We start from the raw sequence: 14,515 nt of genomic DNA, 5'->3' as shown, positions 1-14,515 counted from the left end.
TACAAATCCTGCCGGACTTTCTGTTTACATGTGTATCTAATACACTGCATGGCTAAGGACAGGACAGGAGGACGATGCTCAAATAACCAGCTACATCCTGCAGAAGGCTTTGGGTTGCTTTCTTTCATCTACGCCTCAACAAACCTCAAGCTGTCCTCTCCTGGGGTGCTGCTTGTTCACCTCCTACCTGACCCTGCTGAATTTCCTTTGCACGGACCTTTGGGGTGGGTGGGTGTTCCTTCAACAAGATTTGCTGGCTCTCAGATCTCTGCATGCAATTCTGAGAGACATCCTCTGCGTGGGCACATATTTGCTTCTCCCGATGTCGGATTTGTAGATCACACGGTGCTGCCTCCGACTCTCCGTGCCGTTCACAACATGTTGTCCCTATACCAAATGAAGATTTAGTCCACTGACGTCAAATGCCACTCCAAAGTCTGTTCAATAGAATCGTCAGATACGTGGATGACAGGCACTATATTAATAATGCTAATCAGAGAATTAATGAATAATTGGAAAGTGGGGATGGGTGGAAGGCCAAAAACATAAATCCCATATGGATAGAGAATTATTCCCAGCATACACCAGAGAAACAGGGGGAGAGGGTTAACAGCTTTCCCATGTGATGTGCCATTTTCAGTGCTGAGTCTGAACCACACTGAGTCAATGATTATCTGATCTTCCACCGGACAGAAAATTAAGACCTTCCTGGCAGACCTTGAAGGATGCCGCATGCTTGTTTTGAGAATAGCTACGTGCAAGACAGGTCTTCTTCCATATATTTTATGCCATTGCTGCCTGTATTTTTCTTGATTCATTCAGCTTGGAGACAGATCCCATTGGCTTCCCTTGTTCCAATTGCCATCCCAGACCCTGAAGGTGCCGGATGAGCTGAATTAAGTGGCACTTCTTCTCGTGGTCCCCTTGTGATGGAGATTGCTCCACTATAAACTAGGGCAAACTTATCTTGCACTATTTCATGCGGTGACCTTTAGAGCAGACAGCCCCCAAATGATTTTCAGTCAGTGCTCTCTGGGCTTGATTTAGAAGTCCATTCTGAAGGTAAAAAGGCCAGCGCATGGAGCCAAGTCATTATTTTGCACTTCTACCCAAATCGGGCGGATAACAAATACCAAAGTAGGTCACTTGCTGTGTGAAGTTTGTGCTGAGCGACACAGTCAGCGTTAACTTGCAACAGAGGAATGAAATAAAATACAATGGGGGGGGGGCAAGAGGATGAGCAAGAAGAACGAAGGAGGCGGGGAAATATCAGTGATTTTATGCAGAGCTTGTGTTTTGACATGCCATTTCAAAAGTAGAGTTGGGTTTGTATGTATCCTAGGGTTGCCATGGGATGTGGGTGGTGCTGTGGGTTAAACCACAGAGCCTAGGACTTGCCGATCAGAAGGTCGGTGGTTCGAATCCCCACGACGGGGTGAACTCCCGTTGCTCAGTCCCTGCTCCTGCCAAGCTAGCAGTTCGAAAGCACGTCAAAGTGCAAGTAGATAAATAGGTACCGCTCCAGCAGGCAGGTAAACGGTGTTTCCGTGTGCTGCTCTGGTTCGCCAGAAGCGGCTTAGTCATGCTGGCCACATGACCCGGAAGCTGTACGCTGGCTCCCTCGGCCAATAAAGCGAGATGAGCGCCGCAACCCCAGTGTCAGCCATGACTGGACCTAATGGTCAGGGGTCCCTTTACCTTTACCTTAGAGTAGCCATATGTCATCAACTTTGCATTGGCCAAAAAGAGCTCAACGACTTTTGTGTCCATATTTTTGAAATACGGCAACCCTAATACATATCCTGCCGTTCCATGTTAGTGCAAAATATGGTATCACTGGGCACAGAATCCAGTTTTGGAAGTAATCTCAGCTTTCACCTTAAAGGCAAAGTTTCTAGCCCTCGTGGAACATGTTTGAAGGTATGTGGGCAAAGCCAGGTGAAAACTGTGAAATCAGAGGGGCAGCTAAAGTAGAGTTTCAGGATCTTGAAATGAAACATTAGTGTATTAGTAGGAGACAGAAAAAATGCAGATTTACAGTTTGAGCCTATGGCTGTGTCCTCAGATATGAGTCCCACTGAATTTAACTTCATTTGTACTTTCTCAAGTTGCAAGAAAGGAGATACCGATTAAACATCAGGAAAAACTTTGTGGCAGCAAGAGCTGTTTGACAGTGGAACGGTCTCCCTCTGGAGGTTGTGGACTCACCTTCCTTGAAGGTTTTAAAGCAGAGATTGAATGGCCATCTGTCATGAATGCTTTAGTTGAGATTCCTGCATTGCAGGGGGTTGGACTAGATGACCCTTGGGGTCTGTCAGGGAACTGCCATCAGAGCCAGAGGGAGAGGGAGGGCTCCAGATGGGTTCCGGAGAGCGTCCCAGGAGGGAGAGAAGCAGCCCATCTTCTGGGGAAGGAATTCAGCGTAGCACCAGTGGAGAAGGGGGGCAGATGGGGGAATCGGTGAGGTGGCTCCATGACTCCTCGCGGGAGACCAGCCGGGAGAGCACGGGTCCTCCGCTGCCCACACCCTCCCTGCGCAGAAGGCTTCCGCGCAGGGAGAGTAGGCGGCGACTAGGCGTCAAAGAGCTTCTTTGCTGGAAGAAGTTCAAGAAATGCCCACTGACGGATTCTGCCAGCGATTGAGACAGCCACGGGTGAGAGGCTGTCCAGACAGAAAGGGTTCACCCAGGTAACCCAGCCAGGTGTGGCATCGATTTATGCATGAGCAACCCCTAGAACCATTACAGGGTCCCTTCCAACTCTAAGATTCTATGATAATGTGACTTGTTCCCAAGAAAGAGTGCAAAAGCTTGCAGTCTAGATGATATATGATTAAACAAGCATCCTTCAGCACCATTTGCATATTTCCTCCCAAGATGCAGAATTCAACTTTTCTTGATGTAGAATTTTGAGTGCCTGGGTTCAGCTGCATTTTTAAAAAAGCATAGAGTACACACAGCCAATGTCTCATGTCATTTGCATATCCAGCCCAAGAGTGGAAAGGTGTATGCCCTTTGGTCAGTCCTGGGGGGCTAGAGAGCTGGGGGTGCATTTGACCCCTGGGCCTGTTTCCCACCCTTGTTCAAAGAACTAGAATGTTTTTAATATTCTGTTGGGAGCCACCCAGAGTGGCTGGGTAAACCCAGTCAGATAGGCAGGGTATAAATTATTATTATTATTATTATTATTATTATTATTATTATTATTATTATTATTATTATTGTCTCCTGTGAGAATTACTGTTTCTTAAATGGTGTCTCTTTCCACCTTCTAATCTATTTCTGTTCATATACTTTCTGGAGGTACACAAACGCAGCTTTCTTCCACTGTGCTTAATGAGCATTACCTTTCTGCAAGATTCCCAGATATTTCAAATAAGGCATGTCAACAAATGCACCTCGACTCAAGAATTCCTGTTCTCTGATACTAGCAGAGTCAAAGCCTCAGAGAGCCGCGCATGTTCTTCTGTGCGATGGCAGACAGGGGTGGGGCACAGCGATCTAGCAATCAGGTTTCCCCTCCAAAATCAAGTCCTACATTCCCTACCTGAATCAAAGCCACTCTCGAAGGATGTTTTCTTCTGCCGACTGTACTTGAAATCTACTTGAAATTGAACCAGTGAGCCCAGCAGTGCAGGCAAGAAATAAGCTCTTAATAATACAAGAAGCAGTGTGCTCTCGCAGTTAGATAAAGGTTAGCACCATGGAAAGTGTCATGGTGTATCACAGCATCCCTGATGCTTATGAGTCAGACTTGAATTTTGGTGCCTTCCTGCGTTGTTACTGCTCAGACAAATGCCTATTACTGTTTTCCCTTCTCCTCCATCTCCCTGGCCTTCATTGCATGTTTGTTATTTTAACCGGCAACTTTGCTTCCTCTCCCAGGCGACTGCCTCATAATAACAGACGGGTTCATTGGTGAACGCAGCAGCCTTCAATTTTTCTGAGTTGCTGCCTCCCTTTCATACTCCTTTCCCAAATCCCTCTAAAGTATGCTCCAAAGCCAGAGTAACCATAAAGCCAGAAGTCAGAGTGTTAGACTAGGACAAGAGAGACCAGGGTTCAAATCTCCATTGGCCATGAACCTCACCTTGTGACCTTGGACTGCTCACCGACTGATAGCCTAATTTAATACCCGCCAGCACTCCTCAGATGAAAATAAGGACATTTCTTATTCCCCCCACCCTCAACAGACACTCCTTGACCACCTATTTTTGGTGTCTCACCCTCCACAGAACATTTCCTATCAGAAGACGCAGCACACATGCCTTCCACTGTCCTGGAAAAACAACAACCCCTAATCCTGATTTTATTTTATTCTTTGGTAGATTTACAAAAAGAAAAAAACACACACCAAGAAAGCAGAGCAGCACTGGCAGGAGAAATAGAGTCATTTCAGGATCAGATCAGAAGCCGGGATGGCTTTTGTAATTCCGGGACTGTCCCTGGAAAATTGGGACACTTGGAGGGTATATTATTTACCTCACAGGATGGTTCTGAGAGTGATATGAATAAGGGTAGGGCCATGTTCTCCACCTTGAGCTCCTTCGAGGAAAATTGGGATATAAATGCAATAATAAATACATTCAATAAATACAACTTGCTAAATGAGGAAGGATATTGTGATTAGCTAGTTGGCTTAGATTTCCCTGATGAAAGGCGTTGCAAGCTTGAAACCAGAGATAGGTAAATCTGTGGGGGGTTTTTTGTTTCTCTTAGTCTCTCCTTCTTCCAGTCTTAAATTCAGTTCTCCAGATTGCCACACCAATGAGCAATCTGTCCTCATGAAAATTCACCAGGATTTTAGAGCAAATTTCTCCTAATATACACCATCTTATATGTAATTTTGCCTTAGACTTGGGAGATAAAGGACCCCTGGATGGTTAAGTCCAGTCAAAGGCGACTATGGGGTGTGGCGCTCATCTCACCTTTCAGGCCGAGGGAGCCAGCGTTTGTCTGCAGTCAGCTTTCTAGGTCATGTGGCCAGCATGACTAAACCATTTCCGGCGTAACAGGACACCATGATGGAAACCAGAGTGCATGGAAACTCCTTTTACCTTCCCACTGCAGCGCTACCTATTTATCTACTTGTGCTGGTGTGCTTTCAAACTGCTAGGTTGGCAGGAGCTGGGAGAGAGCAACAGGAGCTCAACTCGACGTGCAGATTCAAACCACCAACCTTCTGATAGGCAAGCCCGAGAGTCTCAGTGGTTTAGACCACAGCGCCACCTGTGACTTGGAAGATACAGTGGTACCTCGGTTTTCAAATGTAATCTGTTCCGAAAAACCGTTCGGCTTCCGAAATGTTTGAAAACCGAGGTGCAAAGGACTGGCTGCAAATGCAATTGAGAAAATCGAAAAACACACAGTGGAAGCTATTTAACTTCTGAGGCGCGTTCGAAAATGGAAGCATTTACTTCCAGGTTTGGGGCATTTGGTTTCCAAAATGTTTGGCAATGGAGATGTTTGAGAACCGAGGTGCCACTGTACCTTGAAATTGCACAATGCCAGAGAACTTTCACCTGAGTTCATAGCACTCGGTCCATAACTCAGCAACAAAATTATAAATTATGAGGAAATCTGTTCCCCTCTCACTATCCTCAATCCATGTAAAAGGGGTACAGGTTTCTGCTTGGACTGGGGATCTGAGATACCTGCTCTAGGTGACTCCCCGCCCTTCTCTGGTAGCCATTATGCTGTGGCACCCACAGTACATTTATCGAGATATGAACAACAAAATCTTGCTTTTTTTAAAGAACCCAAAATGCAATATGGTTTCTGAGGCTCCAAAGTGACAGAGAGTTCTGACTTCAAAACTACTTTGTTGTGCAGGATATTTCTCCAGGTAGCTCATTAACAATTCTGTGAGGAAAAGTCAGTGCTGGCCAATCTGTTCCCAAATGCTAGCTTGTTTCTTTAGAGAACAGCAGTTGAGGGAAATCATTGCTTATTTGTATGTGACAGCCATTCTGCCAAAAATAAAAAAAAACAATGTAGAAGAAGGACATGTTTGATTATGTAGCATTCCTACAGGGGAGGTCCCCCTTCCCCGTCCGGAACAACTTCTATCAAAATCAGATGCCAGTCAAAAGCAACACTCATGTCCCCAAGGTCCCATTGGCCGTGATAGATGGATATTTTAACAGCATTAGAGTGAGCACTTGGCAAGATGATGGCTTGTTTGTTGAGAGCATCTTCAAGGCTCTCTTAATCTGAGTAGATTAAGGCAAACCAAGGCCAAGATTCTTTTCATAATGTATTTAAACAGCACCTATTTGTGGTGTGTTATAATGCCTCCAAAACAAAGGCCAATTTTCACACCTTGGAGTGATTCAGCCATACATCATGTATATAAAGAACCAGAAAGGGGAGTAATGAAAGAAAGCTCAGGGGACAAGGAGACAATCTGAGTCTTGGTTGCCCTTTTGCTATGACAGATTTATTGGCCCTCAGACAATTTTCCAAGATGAAGACGAATCCAACCCAATCCAAATAACTTTATTGTACTAGCCATTGGCCATGGCAAATCTGAATCAAAAATAAATACAAGGGAAAGGGGTGTCACGCCACAAATAGTGGTCTCTATTTAGATCTCTGTGTCTCCCCAACATTTCACTGCTACATGGCCCAGGGTCTTCTTCCTGAACTTTTTGTTCACCAAAGCAAAAAGGGTGACTTTATGAGTCATTGAAGTGTTGCATCGCTAAGAAGCCATAGGATCTTCTCTGCCGGAGAGAGGCATCTTTCCAATACGGACATTAAGGTGAGAAATTGCCTCCTGGTCCAATGTATAGTAGGCAATATAGGAAATAGTGCAAGATGTCTTCCACCCACGGTTGCCCACATATTCAGAGTCTGTCTTCATATGGTAAAGGTAAAGGGACCCCTGACCATTTGGTCCAGTCGTGGCTGACTCTGGGGTTGTGGCGCTCATCTCGCTTTATTGGCCGAGGGAGCCGGTGTACAGCTTCTGGGTAATGTAACCAGCATGACTAAGCCGCTTCTGGTGAACCAGACCAGCACATGGAAATGCCATTTACCTTCCCGCTGGAGTGGTACCTATTTATCTACTTGCAGTCTGATGTCGCAGGGATTCGAACCGCCGACCTTCTGATTGGCAAGTCCTAGGCTCTGTGGTTTAACCCACAGTGCCACCCATGTCCCCATCTTCATATGGTACCCGGTTATAGTAATTAATAATAATTTATTATTTATACCCCGCCCATCTGGCTGGGTTTTCCCAGCCGCTCTGGGCGGCTCCCAGCAGAATATTTAAAACACAATAAAACATCAAACATTAAAAACTTCCCTAAACAGGGCTGCCTTCAGATGTGTTCTAAAAGTCAGATAGCTGTTTATTTCCTTGACATCCGTTATGTCGTCCGTCAAGGATAGCGGAGGGCATAGCTCAAGACGAAGACAAGATATGAACCAAAATAAACCACTAATTCTTGTGAACATTGCATATATAGTGCCTTCTCTGTCAGTTTCTGGCATCTTCTTATAGGACGGGGAAAGACCCCCTTTTTAATTTGCTGCCAGTCCGTGTAGACAATACTGAACTAGATGGAGCATCATTCTGATTCAGTATAAGGCAGCTTCCTATGTTCTAGACATATTTTTTTAGAACTCTCTGGTAAAGGTAAAGGTACCCCTGACCATTAGGTCCAGTCGTGACTGACTTTGGGGTTGTGCGCTCATCTCACTCTATAGGCCAAGGGAACCGGCGTTTGTCCGCAGACACCTACTGGGTCATGTGGCCAGCATGACAAAACCGCTTCTGGTGAACCAGAGCAGCGCACGGAAACACCGTTTACCTTCCCACATAGCGGCCAACCTTCCCTTATTTGGCGGGAAAGTCCCTTATCCCAGTGCAGTGTCCCATTGCTGTCCCTTATTGATGATGTCCCTTAAATTTCACGGGTTTCAAAGGAAGCAGCTCCTCTCCCTCCCTCCCTGCCGGCCACGGAGGAGGAAGGCTCCAACTGTGTTGCTTGGCTGCGTTGTTCACCCAATAAGGAGTCTAAGAACGACTGGGGAGTGGAGCTTTCATGCCTTGGGCCGATCAAACTGGCCGCATTGCCTGGGGACTCGCCTTTGCTCAGTGCTTCCCAGCGGAGAGGTGACAGTGGTTTTCCTTGCTGCATCCCCTTTGCCGGGTTGCTGTGCTGTGGGAACCACCGCTTGAGGCTTCGTTTGGCTAATGGCTGGGCTTTCTGCCTTTGGCTTGGAGGGGTCAGAAGTCAAACATACCTGTGTTTGGAAAATCCCTTATTTTGGCTCTGATCCCTTATTTTCGAGGCTGCTGGTCCCTTATTTTCAAATCTGTAAGTTGACAGCTTTGACCTTCCCACCGGAGCGGTACCTATTTATCTACTTGCACTTTGACGTGCTTTCGAACTGCTAGGTGGGCAGGAGCTGGGACCAAGCAACAGGAGCTCACCCCGTTGCAGGGATTCGAACCGCCGACCTTCTGATCGGCAAGTCCTAGGCTCTGTGGTTTAACCCACAGAGCCACCCACGTCCCAGAACTCTCTAGAGACCTCCATAAATGATTATGATAGGTTGTTTTTTTTCCTTCCCCCTGTTGTAAACTCAACTGTAATCTAAAAGCATAGAGCTGCAGTATATCCAAGGTATTGTAACTGGAAATTTGCCACATCCCTATTTTATATGTTTGATTTTCTGCAAATGAATTGGCCATATATATTTGATGGCTTTTGATTAGAACATCACTGAAACATGTAGGAAAAGCCCCCTGTGTATTATGAAAAGGGTATTGAAGAACAGGTTAAGAAAGCATATAAAGCTGGCAGATAGTGCAGTAAAGATCATAAAGAGGTTATAGCTATGTAAAGAGCCTGAGAAAACTGGTTTTATAGTCATTAGGGAAATGATAACATAACCTCCCCAAAAGCCCACACCTTTAATTATACAGCGCAAGCTGGGTTACAGCTAGAGAGTTTGATTTATTTTCATGTTTGCCAGAATATAGCGCCCTCCCAGCTTTTATCATGAACATTTTATGGCAGGATGCACTCTTGTTGAAATCAAGAAAGCTATCGTTTTAAACACAAGTTTCTAGCCCTCATGATGTGTAGCATTTAAGCTGCAGCCCTGCACCTAAGTTCTTGGGAGCAAGCCTCATTAAACTGGAAAATACCCTGATGTTGGGTAAGATGGAAGGCACAAGGAGAAGGGGATGACAGAGGACGAGATGGCTGGATAGCGTTCTCAAAGCTACCAGCGTGAGTTTGATGAAACTGTGGGAGGCAGTGGAAGACAGGAGTGCCTGGCGTGCTCTGGTCCATGGGGTCACGAAGAGTCAGACATGACTAAACAACTAAACAACAACAAGATCTGTATAGAATTTCTACGTTAATGTGTGTATGTTATCCTTGGAGAATCAGTGGCCAGCAAACCTTGTTTAGTAGTACTCTGAGGTTGTAATCCCAAATTCAATTAATAAGGAGAAAGCCCCATAATCCAAGAGGACTTGCTTTTAAATACAGTCGTACCTTGGTTTCCAAACACCGAAAACCTAGAAGTGTTCCAGTTTTCAAACCTTTTTCAGAAGCCGAATGTCTGATGCGGTTGTCGGCTATTGTTTCCAGGGCGCCTGCACCAATCAGAAGCTTTACCTTGGTTTTCGAATATTTCAGAAATCAAATGGACTTCTGGAATGGATTATGTTTGGTGCTTTTGTTTTTGCTATTTATTTTGCATTTTTGTTTTTGAGGCTTTTTCAGTTAATTTGTTTTTGTGACTGCGTGGACCCCAGTTCAGCTACTGATTGATTGACTGATTGTGTGACTGTGGAAATGGATAAAAGCCCCCCATCCAAACAATGACTATTATCAGTGTAGGTAGGAAAAAATAACAATTTTAATTTTTATCATCTACAATACTGTCTTATTTATTTTATAGTACAGCACATGGATTATTGCTTTTATTTTATGGATCAATGGTTTTGCTAGATAATAAAATTCATGTTAAATTGCTGTTTTAGGGGTTGTTTTTAAAAGTCTGGAACAGAGTCATCCATTGTGCTTTACTTTTTATGGGAAAGAACGCCTTGGTTTTGGAATGCTTAGGAACTACCAAGGGCATTCTCGGTAGTGGCACCTGCCCTGTGGAACGCCATCCCACCAGATGTAAAGAAAATAAACAACTATCTGACTTTTAGAAGACATCTGAAGGCAGCCCTGTTTAGGGAAGCTTTTAATATTTGATGAATTATTTTATTTTAATATTTTGCTGGAAGCTGCCCAAAGTGGCTGGGTAAACCCAGCTAGATGGGTGGGGTATACATAAATAAATAATAACTCTTCTTCTTCTTCTTCTTCTTCTTCTTCTTCTTCTTCTTCTTCTTCTTCTTCTTCTTCTTCTTATTTTGGGATGGACTTTCGGAATGGATTAAGTTTGAGAACCAAGGTACCACTGTATCTATGTTAGGAGTGAGCTGACATGCCTAGGCTCATGCTGTTAACCAGGATTTTCCCTCAACTACTTCAACCTGTTCCTTCTATCTACTTACAGCTAATTCATATTTACATTTGGGAACTGGTTTAGGGACAGGAGCTGTTTGGTTTCTGGTGTTTAATGGAATCAGTACCGTTCTGAATATTGTAGAATATCAGAGAAGGCTTGAAAATGTACCTCCTTTAGAAGCAACAATTTCTGTCATGTTCACAGGGATACAATTTCTAATTCAGTAAATAATTTCAAGGATAGATATGTCCAAAGGCACTTCCTCTCTAGTTACTGAATTCTCTTGGCGTCTTTTACACTTTTGCTCCCCCTTCCTCTCAAGCCTTAAGGTGTTGTCAGCTATAAATCTACAATCACTCAGTTAGGTTGTGAATATGAAATATGGACTGTTGGCACTCAGGAGTCTGTTCCTGCATTTCTGAACATTTGCAATGGGACTTTCAACATTCTCATATGATAGTCCTTTTTTTTAAAAAAAAAAAACTTTCACTGTTGAATGTTCATAATCTGTTCAAAATTTTGTGAACAATGACATTGATGTGTGAATGATGACATTTCTAGATTAATTTCACAAACACTTGAAAATACATATAAATTTCTCACTTCTCTGTAATCACCAGTTAGAGAAATCTGGCAGAAATGGAAACAACAGGAGCAGAAATTGCTGATGTTTGCTTATTCATCCCATGTCCAGAACAGAAATAAATTTCGAGAATGGAATTAAAATATACTGTTGTTGTTGTTGTTGTTGTTGTTGTTGTCAGTCCACAAACAATTGATTATTTCCCCCTTCCCATTTGTATTCTGTTTCCTTTGCACAAATGGTGTGGAATAACATAGGCAATTACACAAAGCCGTTTCACTTCCGAGTGGGATGGTGTTGTGGTCAAATCACGTGGCCTCCATAAACAGTGGGGGTTGGTGAAGCCGTGTCATGGCCCCCGGACGACTAATCCAGTCAGCCGGGGGAGCGCGGCTCTGCAGCTCTGCAAGGGGATCTCCTTCTTGTTCCGGGTTCCGCAGATCTTCTCCTGCATTGTTGGAGTGGCTTCTGCTACAGAGCAACCCATCGATCCTCCGCTGCACTCAGACGAGCCTCTGAATTTGTATTGTGTGCTTGTGTGTGAGCAGTAGTTGGGGGAGGGATTGGTACGGTGTCCACATGTTGTTATTCAACATAAAGGGGAGGCCTTGGGGTCTTGACACACAATTAATTGCATAAAGGTAAAGGACCCCTAGGGACACGGGTGATGCTGTGGGTTAAACCACAGAGCCTAGGACTTGCTGATCAGAAGGTCGGCGGTTCAAATCCCCATGACGGGGTGAGCTCCCGTCTTTCGGTCCCAGCTCCTGCCAACCTAGCAGTTTGAAAGCACGTCAAAGTGCAAGTAGATAAATAGGTACCGCTCCAGCAGGAAGGTAAACGGCATTTCCGTGTGCTGCTCTGGTTTGCCAGAAGCGGCTTAGTCATGCTGGCCACATGACCCGGAAGCTGTACGCCGGTTCCCTCGGCCAATAAAGTGAGATGAGCGCCGCAACCCCAGAGTCAGCCATGACTGGACCTAATGGTCAGGGGTCCCTTTACTTTTAAAGGACTCCTGGATGGTTAAGTCCAGTCAAAGTTGACTATGGGGTTGCGGCGCTCATCTCGCTTTCAGGCCGAGGGAGTAGGCGTTTATCCACAGACAACTTCCCGGGTCATATGGCCAGCATGAGGAAACCGCTTCTGGTGCAACGGAACCCCGTGATGGAAACCAGAGCATACGGAAACGCTGGTGGCACTGTGGTCTAAACCACTGAGCCTCCTGGGCTTGCCAATTACTGGTAGAAGGTCGGCGGTTCGAATCCCCATGACGGAATGAGCTCCTGTTGCTCTGTCCCAGCTCCTGCCAACCTAGCAGTTTGAAAGCATACCAGTGCAGGTAGATAAATAGGTACCACTGCAGCAGGAAGGTAAATGGCATTTCCATGCGCTCTGCCACACTGGACAGTGAGATAAATGAAGTGAGATGAAGCAGTTTTTGATGGAAGATGAACTGCAGAGGAATGGAGGATGGCTGCTTGCGATGAGTATGGGTCAGAGTGGAAATTGGTGACAGCCCCTTTTAGAAAACAGTCCATGAAATTCCTCTAGGATTGTTAGTGTTCACATCTGAATGTGGACGTTCACCAGATCTCAGACATTCACTATGACCTATGTACACATTCTGGAATAGACTCTCTGCTAGTATGTGTATGTTCATGAGAGTTTCATCTCTCGTTTCAATGAATGGCTATAAATGAGTTGAGAGGGAGCTCAGCATCTTTAACTGGACCAAACTTTCTTTAAGATCAGCAAAGTGCCTGGCAGAGAGGAGCAGCTTAAAGTATTTTATTTTTATTTACTCGAACAAACAACTGTTGCTGAGACATTTCATTCCGAATCTGCTAGACAGAGCCAGACAGAGGATGAAGACAGGTGGGTGTCCTGCTACCCCCCCCCAACATAAATCCTGGCTACACCCATGCAAACATCCTGTTGAAATTATATTTGAAATTCTCTGAATTATAGTTGTTTTCTTAACAGTGCAGACACAGTGACCCTGATTAAGTAGGATTAACTTATATTTCACACTTCTAAACATATCAAATCATGGAGCTGGAAAAGACCACTGCTATACTGATCACTGCAAAATGTTGCCTGTCGCTGAACATTCAGGCCATTTCATTTGATTTGTGGCATCAAAAGGCTGCTACAAGGCACCTTTTCAGGCAAAAAGGATCTGAGTCCAAAATACATACAGGCTCCTCCCCAGATTTTAAGCAGTGCTGAAACTCTGGTCATGTAGCATGATTCTTAAGTGGCTGGCATCACTCACCTGACATCTAGGGAAGAAGCAGTAGCCAGGGAAAAGAAAGGTTCTGAATAGGATTTCCAAAAGTACAGATTCTTAAAACCTGGGCTTTGGGGTGGGACAGGGATGGGGAAAATCTTCACTCCACCAAAAGAGTTTCATGGCTGGGGGACCCCCTACACTTTGTAAAAGAAGAATATTTGATGTGGCTCTTCATTCTTGCGTGATGAGATCAAGACACATTAAGCTAAAATCTTATCCAGCATCAAACATCAAACCACTGGACCACACCAAAATTGCAGAGAAATGTTAGCTGGTGGGATCTCTTCTTGCACCAAATACGGTCATGAGAATCAGGCATAAACTTGGCAAGGTGAAAGGAAAAGCCTATAGAGGAGTATCAGGGTCTGAGGGGAGGCAATATTTTAAGTCATGCTTTTTCTTTAGGATCTGTGCTATCTACCCTCCCCTAAAGCAATGGAATGTAAAGTTTTCGGGAAGAGCAGACTTTAAAGATACCTCTTTGCATTGCATTTGTTTTATAACTAAGGACTTTCTTTGCCTGAAAGAAGATGGGGAGTAACAAACTTGAAGGACTTTTGAGGGATTTTGACCACCCCTGGAAATTCATATTGTGAAATAAAATAGTAAAGGAGAAAAGATTGGTAACAACTGGATTGATTGTCTGTTAAGCACTCGGAAGTGAATAAACTGGAGTTGGATGTAATGGAACTGAGCATTGGCAGGATGGGCTGTAGAAAGATTTATTAGTTTAGGGCGGAAGGAGGGAGAGGAGATATGGATTTTGTTGAGATTACAACAGCCTTTCCCCTTGAAGCTTGAAGTTGGGAATAAGAACAGTGAAAGGGACAGGATAGGCCACAATGCACACCATCTTGATGCTTTCTGAGACTTTCAGACAGAGAAGACGAGATATGGATTATGTTTATTTATTAATGATTTATTACTGAGCTGGTTGTATGTAAAATTTGGTGAAATGTGAGTGGTGGGTGATACTGGGAGACTGGCTGTGTGAGATGGCCAGAAATAATAATAATAATAATAATAATAATAATAATAATAATAATAATAATAATAATAAAAAAAAATTATTTATTACCCCGCCATCCCCAGCCGAAGCTGGGCTATATATTATATATTATTATATATTATATATTATATATTATATAT

The 14,515-nt window shown here is 44.2% G+C and overlaps 1 long non-coding RNA gene across 1 annotated transcript; it reads left to right on the top strand.

The window, feature by feature from the left end:
* The first annotated feature begins 4,442 nt into the window (after positions 1 to 4,442).
* On the top strand, positions 4,443 to 11,187 carry LOC310839336. The gene is made up of 3 exons (XR_014561448.1): positions 4,443 to 4,468; positions 6,631 to 6,762; positions 11,111 to 11,187. It is a non-coding gene; the product is annotated as an uncharacterized lncRNA (long non-coding RNA).
* The last annotated feature ends 3,328 nt before the right edge of the window (positions 11,188 to 14,515 follow it).

The sequence above is a fragment of the Podarcis gaigeae genome (genome assembly GCF_964106915.1).
Source record: "Podarcis gaigeae genome assembly, chromosome: 2".
Taxonomy (NCBI): Eukaryota; Metazoa; Chordata; class Lepidosauria; order Squamata; family Lacertidae; genus Podarcis; species Podarcis gaigeae.
This window is presented reverse-complemented; position numbering and strand designations above follow the sequence as displayed.